The 15,911-nt window shown below is 41.4% G+C and overlaps 1 long non-coding RNA gene across 1 annotated transcript in view; it reads right to left on the bottom strand.

The window, feature by feature from the left end:
- Positions 1 to 1,469: 1,469 nt before the first annotated feature.
- LOC122705727 overlaps positions 1,470 to 15,911 on the bottom strand; it is a 29,390-nt gene continuing 14,948 nt past the window's right edge. Inside the window, exons 3-4 of the long non-coding RNA XR_006344170.1 lie at positions 6,190 to 6,522; positions 1,470 to 2,349 (exon numbers count right to left, since the gene is read on the bottom strand). This is a non-coding gene — a long non-coding RNA (uncharacterized LOC122705727). The remainder of the gene's footprint in view (positions 2,350 to 6,189; positions 6,523 to 15,911) is intronic.

Genomic DNA, 15,911 nt, shown 5'->3' on the forward strand with positions numbered 1-15,911 from the left:
CATCTACCGCTCTCCTGGCACCCACTCTGCTCAGCCACCATGCACCAAATCAATATACAGAAACCTTAATGAGCTGGAATGCTCCGGGTCACTGAGGAATAAGCAAAGCAAGTTTTGTGTTTCCACTCTTTGGGGTTGAACGTCTTTCCCGAAAGTGGGAACCCTCTGTGCTACTCTGAATGTCAAAGTCAGCAAAAAATAACAGTAATGTTCTTCATAAACTGAAAATATGACAGGGCTTTGGCACCATTTTTCACCAGTAATAAGTGCACGAGTTACTGATCAGGGCAGTGGGTAAAGGGGGAAAAGGCATAGGAATGAATTTTACTGTTTTCACAAAATTCACTGGGCTGGCTTTTCCATGATTGTATTTGTATTTTTGAGGAAACTAAGCTATTTTTTTTTAGCTGTCTGCTAATTGGCCTCATTGCTCTTAACAGAGGAATATGGGGAGAGATTCTTAATAGTTCACGCACATGGCTCATTAATCCTGCTTAGCCTAGACAGCTTTCACCTGTGGATGTATGTGTATTTGTGTATGCAGCTCTGTGTCATGGGAAAGTTATTTAAATTTTCTGACCCTCTGTTTTCTCATACATAAAAAGGGATGATAAAAATCAAGGTTGTCCCGAGTCTATATGAAGCATTTAGAACAGTAAGCCCTGAAGTTAATAGTTATTGTTAGCAAGTGGGGAGGGAAGATTCATAAATAAATCTCCCTTAATATTTTGTCTTACTTTCTCCCAAACCAAGATCACTTCATTTTACTATTACCAACTGTTAAAATTCTATGAAGGTACTATATAATTTCCTTTTCCCAATGACATTTTTGTCCTCTCCAAAATAGACATTCTAGGATTGGACAGTGGTTAGGGAGACACGATTCATGCTACAATGCCGTGCTTTGGGGCCTTGTGAAATTCCTTTTTCTGAACGTAAATACTTTTAAAACAGAGTGCTGTTATCTCAAGGTCTGGCCCCTGGGTTTTAGATAAGCTGGGACTTTCCATCAGTCTTCTTGCTCATAGTAAACATCATCTCTCTCAGAATGCACCCTGTCTCTCTTGTAGGGCTCCAAACAAGTCAGATATTCAAACAGAAGGTTCCTGACATTGCCATGAAGAAAGATGACTCTGGGAGAGATTTTCCATGTTACACCAGATTTGAAGGCCAAAGGGTCAGCTTGGGCAACTCGAGTCCTCCATCAATAATTCCAGCCTGGACAGGATCATCAATTCCCTTCATCTTGAGCAAGACCTGGGATCACTCTGTTAGAAGCTAAGCCAATGGCCTCAGATAATTTAACATTCTTCCCTTTACTAGGTTATCCTCAAATAGAACATCATGGGCCCATCTAAAGCCAGCAAGATTTAAAGGAAGTTAGAGACTTCAGCTGTATACAGAAAACAACGTCTTTACCGTATGGGAGATAAAAGTGAAGGGGAGAGGTTGGTCTCTTTAGGAAAATTTATTGAATCATTTTAAGGAGTGATAGTACAGGGGTTCAGATGTCGAAAGCAAAAGCCTATCTAGAGAAGACAATCATGTGACTATTCCTTTAGGTTCCCATAATTAACTTGTGCTGCAAGTCTGCATAAACAAATGTTATGAAACAGAATGTGAGAATGACTCTTCCATTTCTACAAATGAGACATTGATGCTAGCAAATTATAGGTCATTGTTCAAATGCTAACCATACCAGAAATCCTTAAATATGATGATTATGTCACCTGTCTTTATTAGTATTCATTTATAAACAAGAGTCAATAAACTCCTAGTCAATGTGTAAGACATTAAAAGACCAATTAGCAAAAATTATCTACGCCAAAAGAGTCACAGATAAACCTGCTTTCAGTTACCAAAAGGGGAAAACACACACATGTGAAACAAAACAAGTACGATCTGTAATTTTAGAAGAATTGGAAACAGCGATGTTTAAGGGAAACCAGTTGTTGACTGCCCGGCAATATTGGTACAACACGTACAACTTTGGGGTTCTTTCTGTATTGGTGACAATGTGAAAGAGATGTGATATATTAACATCACCAGGAGATCTCTGTCCTGATGACAGAGTCTCACATGTGTCTCGATTTGTTATGTTAAATTAATCTAAAAGAGAACAGGAATTTTTCTAAAGTTTTGTGTCTGTGAGGAATTATATTTTAACCTTCCAGCTCACTTCCATATCTGTTATCTTCTGTCATTTCCTCTCCTGGGTCCAGAAGGAGGCCTGCCTATGAACTGAGAGATGAAGAGGAAGGCTCCTGGTTTGGGATGGACACCTACTCTGGTCACGTGTCACGCTGGAAGCCAGAATATTATGGCTCTTGAATTTCCTTCTACATGATCCTAAAGAAGGGAACACAAAGAGACAGACATAAGAATTTAATGTAATTATGAGTTATCATTTTGTCTCTAACAGATTTACAGAGAGATTTAAAAAAACTGTTCAAAAGAGAATTTGCTTCAGAAAAAAAGGACTTGAAAAATCACACAAAAAAAGGACTTGAAAAAATCACACTCAAGCTTTCGATTTCTCTTCTTTCTTTGTTCACTTCTTACCCATCTCTCCTTTCTTTGATTTGCCTTTTCTTTGTTAATATATTTCTAACTTTTTAGATTTTCAAATGCAACATCTTTTGCAGAACCAAAGTGTAGTATTCATTTATTTTTAACCAGAAGGCAATGCATAATATTTATTCTCCTGAAACATAAGGTCAGACTATTATTATTCATTCAACATTTTTCAGACTGATGATTTGAAATACAAATTGAAACTGTCTTCTTTTAAAGCTAAATTAGTAATTTTTTTTCAAAAATCAATCTTCATATTTTTAATCCCAGGCCCGCCAAAAAGGTAATAAGCAGTTAATTTTGCATTACAATGTCATCAGCACTTCTGGCTGGTCCTCTGATTTATTCTTAAGTTCTCCTAGATTTCCACACAAATGCCAACACAACAAGGGAAACCCTCCCTACCCCACACTTTGAATTTTAAGGAGTAAATACTTAGGCAGACACAAACAACCGTGAACTTTCTCAACCCTCTCTTCTTACTTCCCAAAGAAAGCAGGAGGATGATAAAAGCAAGAAGGACAAAGATGAGATGGAACCAGGATGATTTTCAAAAAATCAAATCTACTAACATCCCCCTTCTCAAAAGCCTTCATGTCGACTCACAACCAAAGGACCGGCACAACCCCAGAGAGAGATATTCAAACTGATTGAAAACTGTCTTTTCTTAAAAGCTAAACTAGTAATTTTTTTTCCAAAATCAATCTCCGTACAATCAAGCGCTGTACACCCAGCCTTTCTCTATCTCTCCTCCTGTCATCCAATTTGCTCCAGCTACACCGTCTGCTGGTGCTTCTCCAGACACATTCTGTTCTTTCCTGTCCAGTTCCCCGACTCATCACAGGTGTTTTACAAACCATGACTGGTCTTCATCGCATTTGTCTTCTCGCCAGCTGGAAGAATGCTCACTCCTACTTATTGTTTTCACGTGTTTTCTAAGTTGAGTTTATGTGTGTATGCTCAGGCACTCTGCTGCTGCTGCTGCTAAGTCGCTTCAGTCGTGTCCGACTCTGTGCGGCCCCATAGACGGCAGCCCACGAGGCTCCACCGTCCCTGGGATTCTCCAGGCAAGATCACTGGAGTGGGTTGCCATTTCCTTCTCCAATGTATGAAAGTGAAAAGTGAAAGTAAAGTCGTTCAGTCGTGTCTGACTCTTCGCCACCCCATGGACTGCAGCCTACCTGGGTCCTCCATCCATGGGGTTTTCCAGGCAAGAGAACTGGAGTGGGTTGCCATTGCCTTCTCCAGCTCAGGAACTCAGTCATGTTCAACTCTTTGAGGCCCCATGAACTGTAGCCTGCCAGGCTCCTCTGTCCATGGAATTTTCCAGGCAAGACTACTGGAGTGGGTTGCCATTTCCTCCTCCAGGGGATCTTCCCGACCCAGGGATCAAACCTGTGTTTCTTGAATCTCCTGCATTGGCAAGTATTTGCCACGAGCACCACCTAGGAAGTCCTCAAGTTGAGATTATTGAACAGTATTTAAAGTCTCCAACTTTGTCAGTGTTCTTACACTGCTTATTTGTAGGCTAGGAAGTCATATGCATGGATAAAATGTAAATAGTGTAATTTTTCAAAGGAGGAAGTTTTACATTTTAAATTTATATTGGCATACAATAGATCTACAATATTGTATTAGTTTCAGGCATACAGTAAAGTGATTCAGTTATACATATATCTATTTCTTTACAGATTCTTTTCCCATATAGGTTATTACAGAATATTGAGCAGAGCTCTCTTTGCTATAGAGTAGGCCCTTGTTGATTATCTGTTTTATATACAATAGTGTGCCATGTTAATCCCAACCTCCTAATTTATCCCCCCTGCCCTCCATTTTCCCTTTTGGTAACCATAAGTTCGTGTGCTGTGAGTCTGTCTCTGTTTTGTAGATAAGTTCATTTGGGCCTCTCACTTTCCACAATGACCCACATTCTTCCTGCAGAGTGTGTATCTCTCTTACTTCATACCTTTAAAAAAAATTCATTTGTATCATTCTTTCAGCTTCCACACATAAGTGATATCATATGATATTTGTCTGACACAGAATAAAAATTTGACCAGGTATTTTCAGAAATGGAGTTGTCACCCTGGCCCAGCAACTCCACTTCTGAAAATTTATTCTAGTGAATAATCCTGTATAGACACAAGCAAGTTTATCATAGCAATGTTTCTACTATCAAAATGTTATTTTAAAAAATAAAAATTCCCAACAGTGAGAGATTCATGAACTAAATGATGGCTCATTCATACCATGAAATGGAATGGGATCTAGCACTGCACTAGGAAGCATGTATACTCAATCAATCCATGTGGGACAATGAAAGCTAAATGAAATAAAAGTATTTGCAGCCTTGCAGAAGAAAGAAGGCAGTATGTCAATAAATTTTTTAAAAATGTAGTCTGCATACTATAATCACTTTTTAAACAGAAGTAATGTATTTTATTTATAGAAAATGTCTAAAAGAGTACGTGGTTATTTTTCATTAGTTGGGTAACTGTTTAAAATGTTTAAATAAGATACTGTGAAGTCAGGTAAACACTGTACTCCAAAAGGAACATATTGGATGGCCAAAGGCAAGGCTTTCCAGGAACAAACCAACCCAGACAAAACCCATTAGGTTGCAAGCCTTGGAAAAGTCTAATCTATGTCTGTGGGTTAACCCAAGGATGTGCTAGGGGACCCCCCCCCAACCATGGAAAGCTGAAACACCCCATTACATAAGCCACAGTCGTCTTTACATCAGCTAATACGTGTTTTTAAAAAACAGAACTTTCATTAGTTTTTATTTTTTTCAGAACTCCTCTTATTGCACCCATCTCACCACCCACATGCTCAGCTGAATCACTTCATCAAGGTGAGAATGAAACTCATTTCCTACATTTTACCTCCAATCCCATTTTAACAGTTTGAAATCCATCCATCAACCAGAAAAGTCTCAACTAACACATCTTAAAAACACACAGAAAAGGTAAACCGAAAGCTGAATTGCACTTTCTTGGACATTTCATCCCCCAGTAGATTTTTCAAATTCCATGCTAGGTCATGATTGGGTAGCTTCATTGATTCACCACTAACCAGTCACCCGATGGCTTAAAACAGAGCTTGCAGTCTGTGAAAATGGAGATGTTATCACCAAAGTCAGGGGCCTGGGAGACAGCTGGCTTCTTTTACAGAAACTGACATATCTGGAAGGAGATTCAGCCCGGCTTCTGAATGTAAACAGGAATTAGTCAGGTAGAAGCAGAACAAATAAGCACGCTGATTGAGAGATCTTTCCCAAACAGCGGGACCCGGGGAGTGGAACACACACCCAAACCCTCCCTGGGGTTTCAACCAGACTCAAGAGTCTGGAAAAGGAGGACAGGCTTTGGAGTAGACAAACCTGATTTAGAATACTGGTCCAGCCAGCTCCTAAGAGTATGTGCCAGGCAAATTGCAAAACTCTCTGAATCTCAGTCTTCCTGCCAGGAAAATGGATGCAATTGCATCTACCTCACAGGGTCGTTGGGAATAATTAGAGCTAAAATGGGAACTCATAAGGCCTAGCGCATCATGAATACTAAACAAACGGTGACACTGTTATTTGAGGAGGAAAAGAGAAGCCAAGTGGGATACCGGAAACATCCTTAAGGAAGAGATTTCCAAACGTTCTCTTTTTTTTTCACACCAGCCAACGTTCGACAACATCCAGCCAGAGTAGAGGCACCAGCTGAATTCACTCTCTCCATCCAGCTAGAGGTCAGTGTTACACCAGTCTCCCAGAGGAAGAAAGTAGGGATCCTATTTCTAGAGACTCCTTCTGCCTTTCCAGCCTCATGCCTGCCCTTCAGTGTCTTTTCCTACAATATTCAGGAAGAGTTCACCATCGTGAGGAAGCATCTCCACGTCATCAGAGAATTTCATTCACTCCTCACTCATGGTTGTGACTGATGGACTGGAGGCACAGATCTAAAAAATAAAGGGGGGAAGGGATTTGAGAGAATGAGAGTTACCAGCTGAGTCTGGCATTCTTCATGGAAGGTTCACTTGAGTTATTGGAATTTAATCATAAACCCATTATTTGGAAATGCAAAATTCATTGATGTTCAGGGACCTGGCATTTTTCAGCCAGCCTACTGCCTGCCAAATGAGATCCCACTTGCTTGAATGAGGCTAGAAAAGAGACCGCTGTCGTTTCCAGGGGCCTTACTGGGTCATTTCCCATCACCTTACATGCCAGTGCAATCTGGTTTTCCCTCTCTGTCTCTCTGTCTCTTTCTGTGTGAGTCTCTTTGTCTCTCTGTCCCTATCTTATGTCTCTCTCTGTTAGAGACACACACACACAGAGTTCCCCAGGAGGATGATAAAAGCAATGGCTAAAGCGAAGTGACAAACGGCGTTTCTGGAGCAAAAGGCTCACTGGCCTGGAAGAAATCTCAGACATCGTGTCCCCTATCTGTCTGATACAATTTCATCTAAAATCCTTCCCAGCTGAATGGAGATCAGGCCAGTCTAAATGATTGCCACAAAGTCGATCCTTCCTTTTTTACCACTTCATTCATTCATCCCAACAACAAACATCTATTAAATGCTAATAACAATAATAAAAGCCTACATTTGCTAAGCCCCTACTATGCACTAAGTATGCTCTGCCAAGGTGGATCAGCAGTAGAGAATCTGCCTGCAATGCTGGAGATGCAGGAGATGTGAGTTTGACCCTTGGGTTGGGAAGATCCCCTAGAGGAGGACATGGCAACCCACTCCAGTATTCTTGCCTGGAGAATCTCATGGATAGGAGAGTCTGGTGGGCTACAGTTCATAGGGTCACAAAGAGTCGAACACAACTGAAGTGACTGAGCATGCACCCATAAGCACCAAGTATAATGGCGGGGAAAAGAGCCAAGGTGCCCAGAGCTAAAGGTCTTTTCTAGATATTAAATAAATAGCTACAAACAAAAATATAGCATTACAGCCTCTAAGCAGTGCTATGAAGGAGTTCAGAAAGCTGTAAGTGTTCAACTAGAAATCTGACTTCATCTGGGGAAGACCTTGATTTGTCCAGAGAACTAAAGGAAGGTTGTGTCCTTAGAGCAAGTGGAGCAAAAGTCTAGAGAAGTGGGCTTGGGCTGGACCATTCTGATCTCATTAAGTTTAGAAAGGCTTTTGTCTTTTTCCTGAGCAGTGGGAAGACACTGAAGGACATCCATAGAATTAATCTTAAAAGAAGGCAGACAGAATGGAGTTAGTTTATAGCCACTTCATCAGAGCTTGGGCAGCTGGAGGCCAGGCCTAAAGACAGCCTCCTTAATGCTAAACAGCATCACAGAAAGGTAATAGTCTATACAGCTCCCCCTTCCCAGCCACCCTTTCTCAGAGGTTATCTATGATCAACAATGATTTGAATCTAATACATTTATTGACTTCTCCCCTACTTCTACCCCAAGTCTCTCCTCGTGAAGCTGAGGAGATGCAAATAATCAAAATAAGACATGGATAAATAATTCCAAACCAAGGCAAAATATTGCAAGGGCTATAAAAGAGGTATTGAAAAAGCAACCAAAAAAGGATATCAGAGCTCAACCAAAAGATACAGGATGTAGACCCTGACTTTAAGTGGTGACTGTGCCACTTACTAACCACGTGATCCTGGACAGGTCAATTCTGTGAATTTAAGTTATGCTGATGTCCTAAGATTGCATTCTGTGTACCAAAAAGACCATTGAGACATCTTCCTTGGATTTTTAAGTTAATGATCAATTTACTAAAGTTAGACATTTAAACATATGTTTTCTCCTTAGATTTTATGTTCCACATAAAAAAGCAACAAATATTGTTTTCCAGTTTGTAAGTGGAGCAAATTTTAAGTATCATTTTCCTTAGTTACTTTTAAAGAGCCTTTCACCAATACTTGGTTACATTTAAAAACTTAGGTAATGGGATTCCTCCAGATAGTTCAAACTTCATTTATAATTCAATTTTTCATTTTAAGATCAGCTGTCTGCCCAACAAATATTCCCAAACAGTTAACCTGATAAACTATGTTTATAAATGTGAGTGACATGAATTTCCACTTAAAGATATATCTCAATAATTTGTCGATTATACATTTTAAATTAGAATTACAAAAATATCATTTTAATAGGTCAAATATTCTTAAACATTCCAAGTATATAAGGATACCAGAAATGGCCTCTTTCTTAATACAAAAGTATTTATACTCGAGTCCTAATTACTTTAAACATGTATATATTTAATCTAAAACTTCCAAGGAATGAAAGATGCTTGCCCAGTAAGAAACACAACCACACTCCTGTTAACTGAAAATTGTCTTGCACAGAGCTATTTGGCTGGACAAGAGATTGGGCTCTTTGGGTGGTGCTTTTTGTAAAAACTAAGAAAACTATTAAAAGTATTAAATCATCCCAAGGAAGTATGGGAGTTGCCATCTCAGCATTCTTGGGATTGCTTGTGATCAGAGATTTTGGTAACCTTGATGTGACATCCTGAACTCAATTCTTAGAGGTTATGTCAATGAATCTGTAACTTCAAAAGGGACACAGTCACACTGTGGGACTCAAGTTATACACAGCCCCTGATCCTGCCCCACAAATGGCTACTCAACAAATGTCTGAAACCCCAATTCAACCTGATCTCTTGATTAGATTACAAGTTTCTCTGGCTCTTAAGATCTCTGCAGGCCTCTTGCATCTAATGTTATAGACACTTTAACGTAATAGAATCTAAAGCAATGTAAATGTCCTTTCTATTTAACTCTTTACAGAAGCCTGCATTCTTTGGCTACTGAATTTAGATATATCAGATGATTTTGCCTGACTTGTAATCATAGTTTACAAAGCCAGTCTAGCAATCTCAACTCTCTGGGCCTCTCTCTCCCTACGCTTAGTGTCACAGAGTTGCTGAGAATTAAATGAGAAAAATGCACAGGAAAGCACTTTGTGAATTACATAGCATGGTACAAATACTAGTGCCCACCAGAGTTGAGAGAGAGATTGAAAGAATGAATTACGGGCACCATGAGAACATCGAGAAAGGAGTGATTACTCCATCTGGGCCTTCAACAGAGCTTCAGAGAAAATGGAGCATTTAGATGGACCTTGACAAATGGGTAGGATTTTAACTGACTGGCAGTAAGGATGGGGAAGCCAGCAAAAGTCCATTTGGAAGTCTTTACAGAAGGCATCAGAATAAAGCTGGCATTGAGTTTTAGAAAAAGGTCAGGGCTTCTCTTGGCATGCAATAGTTTTACACCCTTTACCCTAGTCTTCTCATTTCATACATTTTAAAACAGTTTTAATTAATTCCATGTCTCTATTACCTAGAACTATTCTTACCAAGTAGAAAGTGTTTCAAGAGAATTCTGAGGACGCCCAATGTTCTCTTTCCAGTAGGCTGGTAATATTGTTCAGATGTTCAGCTCTCTCCAACAAAGAGGATTTTGCATAACCACAGATATAAGGACTTCTTCTGAGTGGTAAACTAGTAAAATTCATTGCAAGCTGAACTAGCCCTAAGTGAGAAGAATCATCCAAGAAACTGCAGCAAATATGTAATGATGCTTTGGGGTACATTCAAACTCCAATCCAGATGATTCAGTTTATCCAAGCCATTTCCATTTCTTGATGCTTATAGAAAATTAAAAAATAATGTTGAAATAGTTTTTAAAATTATGTTTATAGTAACAAAGTTACACTTCTAACATACAAAAATACAGTGCACTATAATTATGTTTTGTGTGTGTGTTAGACATTCAGTCGTGTAAGACTCTGCAACCCAATGGACTGTAGCCCAGTGGGCTCCTCTCTCCATGGCAAGAATACTGGAGTGAGTTGCCATTTCCTTCTCCAGGGGATCTTTTCAACCCAGGGATCAAACCTGGGTTTCCTGCACTGCAGGCAGGTTCTTTACCATCTGAGCCATCAGGGAAGCCCATAATTATGCTATTCAAAGGTTAATAGTAGGATTTATGTCATACATTAATTTATACTCTACTTTAGACATTTGGTTCAGTAACAGGATATAAGTTTACAGATGTATAGTAAACATCTTCCTCTTTCAATCCTATCTGTGCATTTCTAGGTAATGGGGATGAAAACAATAACTCTGAAGGCTTTCAGGATTTGTGAGACCCAATGACCTCTCTGTCTCCCAAGGACTACCCCCCAACTCTGACAGGCTGTAAGCAAGGCTTTTACAGGCCAGGAATTTAAGATGTGGGAATATTATTTATCCACTATTTCAAGTGCTGTCCCCACACTGGGTAAAACTTAAAATTGTTTATAGTTACAGTGAAGGCAATTAACAGCTGCCTTGATGACCTTGGTGAGTCTGGAACCAACCAGCGGGCTTCCCCTTGTGGGGGGTCAGGCAGGAAGCTGCCATCACACTGGGAGATCCCCTAAATTCCTTAACAAGGCAGGCGTTTCTCTAGGGCTATCCAGTGTCTTCAGAGAACCACATTTCAATTTGCTTGCCTTGGGGACAGAGGCTTAGCTTCCAGGAGTCCCTGGGTGAGGGTGGAGAGCCACCTAGTCTCAATACAGACAGACTTTCCATTAAACTCCTTTTTTGCAACACCACGTCTTACCCCTACTCCTCATACTTTTTTGTTCTGCTTCCTCATTTTGCCCAGGTTCTAGAAGAAAGACGAGCCCCCTGCTCAGCTCAGATGTCTGGACTACAGTTTCCTTGCTCTCCTAGGGTTGGCTGCCTTCCACCATGACTAGTGTCTTCTCACCATTCAGGTTTCAGCTCAAATATCATCTCCTTTGGGAGGAGGCCCCCTGTCTAAAGCAAACCTCCATCTTCAACCTCCCCTCCCATGTCATCCTACCTGCTGGTCTTCACAGGGCACGTATCACTCTCTCTAATTACCTAAGTACCTTGCTCATTCATTTGTTATTACCATTGTGCCCTCACTAGTATTAAAGTTCCAGGAGAGTTAAAATGAAATTTTGCACTGTGTCATCACATTTTAGGCCTCTGGTAAATAACAGGCATTCGATAAATATTAAATAACTAAAATCACTCATTTCTTCAACAAATAGCCATTAAAAGTATATCATGTTTCAGTCATAAAAAAAGAATGAAATAATGCCATTTGCAGCAACATGGATAGACCTAGAGATTGTCATAGTAAGTGAAGTGGGTCAGACAGAGAAAGACAAATATTATATGACATTGCTCATATGTAGAATCTAAGAAAAAAAGGTGCAAATAGAGTCACGGATGTGGAAAACAAACTTATGGTTCCCAAGGGGAATGGGAGAGAGAAGGAATAAGTTGGGAAACTGGGAATGACATATATATACTGTGCTGTGCGCTAAGTCGCTCAGTCAAGTCTGACTCTGTGCGACCCCATAGACTGTAGCCCACCAGGCTCCTCTGTCCACGGGATTCTCCAGGCAAGAATAATGAAGGGGGTTGCCGTGCCCTCCTTCAGGGGATTTTTCCAATCCAGGGATTGAACCTGCGTCCTTTATGTCTCCTGTATTGAAAGGCGGGTTCTTTACCACTAGTGCCACCTGGGAAGCCCCATATATATATACTAATATATATAAAATAGATAACGAACCTACTGTATAGCGCAGGGCACTCTACTCAGCACTCTGTAATGGGCCTATATGGGAAAAGAATCTAAAAGAGAGTGGATATATGTATAGGTATGTGTATGTATATATATAACTTTGCTATACCCCTGAAACACAACTCTGTAAATCAACTATACTCCAAAAAATTAATTTAAAAAATAAAATAAAGTAAGCACAATCTTAAATTTAAAAAAAAAGTGTATCAGGAGCCAGGAATTGTGCCTGAAAGGGAGAATTTCATCCATTTATGAAAAATATCATCCTGCCTCCTTACCACTTCCTGCCTCCTCTTGCCACACCCTCCCTCAATCCCCACAAGCAGACATGCACAAGTTGCCTCTGCCTGGCTGCCTCCTGGTCCAGAGAAAAGAAAGACCAAAGAGAGTGTGACCCTGTCCCCTTAGCCAACTGCCACCAGAGGCTGCCCTGGCATCTGGCCAGACAGCGAAGGCTGGCTGTCAGTTTCCGTGGCCCAGCCTGGTAAATACTCAGCTGCAGCAAAAGCCCCAGTTCGGGGAGCAATTAGACAAAGGGGCCCAGGTGTCCCTGGAGCCGCTGGTTCCTACTGACCCGAACATGCGGAGGCTGCCTACAACACAGCCCTCTTCCTCAGCCTTGACTTGATCACAGCAAACATGCCTGACCACGAGCTGTCCCCCAGACACTTACAGCTGGTTGGAAAACAAGCGTGATGGTAAACACGTGTTGCCATGCCTGTAACCGGACAAATCAGATCACCTGCCTCAGACCCACAGGGCGGGTTGGGGAGGGGGGGTTGGGCATGCCTGTAAAATCCAGTTCTCTGAAGGTTCCACTGGTTTGTTGTTGTTGTTCGTCAGGGATCTAAGGTGACCCAGGATGCCTCGGTGGTGAGGAACAGAGTATCTTTTATTTGATTGTCCCCTGTTCATCAGCCTTGCTCTTGTCAAGGAGCCCAAACATTCTCATTCAAAGGCTGTATTTACAAATGAAGCAGGATGGCCATAAAATTGATGACCTTGCTGCTTCTGGAATCTCATAAAAAGTTTCCAAGCTGCTCCTCCCCAGAGCAAATAAGGGCGTTGCAGTTGCTGGTCCCCTGGCAGGGCTCCAGCTGCGGCTATTACATTCCTCCCTTGTCAGCTTTCCTCGGCAGACTTGCCTGCGTGTCAGGGTGCTTAACTCTAAAGGGGCTGCTGAGATCGCAGCGCTCAAATCCAGAGGTGGGGGCAACGCAGAAAGCAAAGGGAGAAGGGAGGGAAAAGGCAGCGTTGATCGAGATGTTGTTATGTGCCAGGCACTGTGCAAAGAATTTTCTTCATGAATTTTCTTATCCAAGCTTTATCACTTATTCATAGGCTAGCCCACCCTGGAAAACTCTATCCCATGCACCTATGTACTGAAAATGTTTGGGACAGATATTGCTTATTTTGTTGGGGTCCTGTGAATATGGTTTATTAAGATATGTCTATTTTCTGATGGTAGATGAAGCAGCCAGGTGACACTGATGAGGTCAGTGAGAAGCAGTGCGCATGCGTGGGGGTGGGGCTTCTGGGAATCTATTCTATTGCTATTTCGTGAGCATGTGTCCTTTTCTCTTTTCCATGTTTCCTTCTTTGAATGTGGATATGTTTAGAGCAGCACACTCATTTTACGGTCAAAAGGATGGTAAAATAGAAGGAAAGAGCCTGGGACATAGATGGCAAAATGGAGATGCTCCCTCAACCTGCATCTCCCTGCCTCAGGATTCTTGTTATCATGAGAAATTAGCCCCCTTCTTTATGGTGGCAACAGACTTGAGAATGGCCCCAGGGTTCCCACCTACTCCCCTCGCTTCTAAACCATAGAATAGAACGGGGCAAATATGATGGGCTGTCCCTCCATGATGACATTCAGTCCAGTTCAGTTCAGTTGCTCAGTCATGTCTGACTCTTTGTGACCCCATGAACCACAGCACACCAGGCCTCCCTGTCCATCACCAACTCCCAGAGTCTACCCAAACCCATGTCCATTGTGTCGGTAATGCCATTCAACCATCTCATCCTCTGTCGTCCCCTTCTCCTCCTGCCCTCAATCTTTCCCAGCAACAGGGTCTTTTCAAATGAGTCAGCTTTCTGCATCAGATGGCCAAAGTATTGGAGTTTCAGCTTCAACATCACTCCCTCCAATGAACACCCAGGACTGATCTCCTTTAGGATAGACTGGTTGGATCTCCTTACAGTCCTTGGGACTCTCAAGTCTCCTCCAACACCACAGTTCAAAAGCCTCAATTTTCAGCACTCAGCTTTCTTTATAGTCCAACTCTCACATCCATACATGACCACTGGAAAAACCATAGCCTTGACTAGATGACCTTTGTTGGCAAAGTCATGTCTCTGATTTTTAATATGCTATCTAGGTTGGTCATAACTTTCCTTCCAAGGAGCAAGCGTCTTTTAATTTCATGGCTTCAATCACCATCTGCAGTGATTTTGGAGCCCAGAAAAATAAAGTCTGACACTGTTTCCACTGTTTCCCCATGTATTTGCCATGAAGTGATGGGACTGGATGCCATGATCTTAGTTTTCTGAATGTTAAGCTTTAAGCCAACTTTTTCACTCTCCTCTTTTACTTTCATCAAGAGGCTCTTTAGTTCTTCTTCACTTTCTGCCATAAGGGTGGTGTCATCTGCGTATCTGAGGTTATTGATATTTCTCCCGGCAATCTTGATTCCAGCTTGTGCTTCCTCCAGCCCAGCATTTCTCATGATGTATTCTGCATATAAGTTATATAAGCAGGGTGACAATATACAGCCTTGACATACTCCTTTTCCTATTTGGAACCAGTCTGTTGTTCCATGTCAAGTTCTAACTGTTGCTTCCTGACCTGTATACAGGTTTCTCAAAAGGCAGGTCAGGTGGTCTGGTATTCCCATCTCATTCAGAATTTTCCACAACATTAGGTTATATGTAACAAGGTTTCCTCTTGTTTGTGGACTTGCTTCTTTCAAGGACTCTCCTTGCTGACAAAGTCAACTGTGAAGTTGTAAGAGCCCACGTGGCCAGGAAATATGGGTGGTTTCTGGAAACTACAGAAAGACTACAAACTGTAGGAGGCTTCTAGAAACTATGAGTGCCCTTTAGGAATTGAGAGGGGCCTCCAGGCAGTAAGAAGTCAGGACCTCAGGCTTATAGTTGTAAGAAAATATCTTCTGCCAACAACCTGAGTGAGCTTGGAAGTAGATTCTTCCCCAACCAAGCCTCCAGATGAGAATACAGCCCAGCTGACACCTTCATTGCAGCCGTGTGAGACCCTGAGCCGAGGATTCAACCAAGCCAAACTCTTGACCCACAGAAACTGTGAATTAATAAATGCATGTTGGTTAGACCCCTAAGGTTTGTGACATTTTTGTTATGCAGCAATAAATCACTAATGCACTCGTTTATACCTCTTGGATCACTTTCTGTTATGGACAGCCCAATTGACACAGCTGGTAGATACACAGATGGGCATCTCAGGAGACCTCCCAAAGCACTGAAAGATGGGAGCAGAGTCTCAGGGTTTGTGGGCAGGTGAAGGACGAGCCGGGGTCTTAGACTTTTCTCTAAACAGAAGAGCTGAGTATTCTCATTCACAGGAAAGGCTTTTGGCTGCTGACTATATAACTGCTTTCCAAAATAACATAGGTAATTAAGGATGAATAAAAAGGAAGATTGTTAAATAACACTGTGGGGTAAGTCTTTGACTGAATTAAAGGTAGGAAAGCAACCTATATTTTCCTCTTTTTATAGT

Source organism: Cervus elaphus, chromosome 1, assembly GCF_910594005.1.
Source record: "Cervus elaphus chromosome 1, mCerEla1.1, whole genome shotgun sequence".
Classification (NCBI taxonomy): domain Eukaryota; kingdom Metazoa; phylum Chordata; class Mammalia; order Artiodactyla; family Cervidae; genus Cervus; species Cervus elaphus.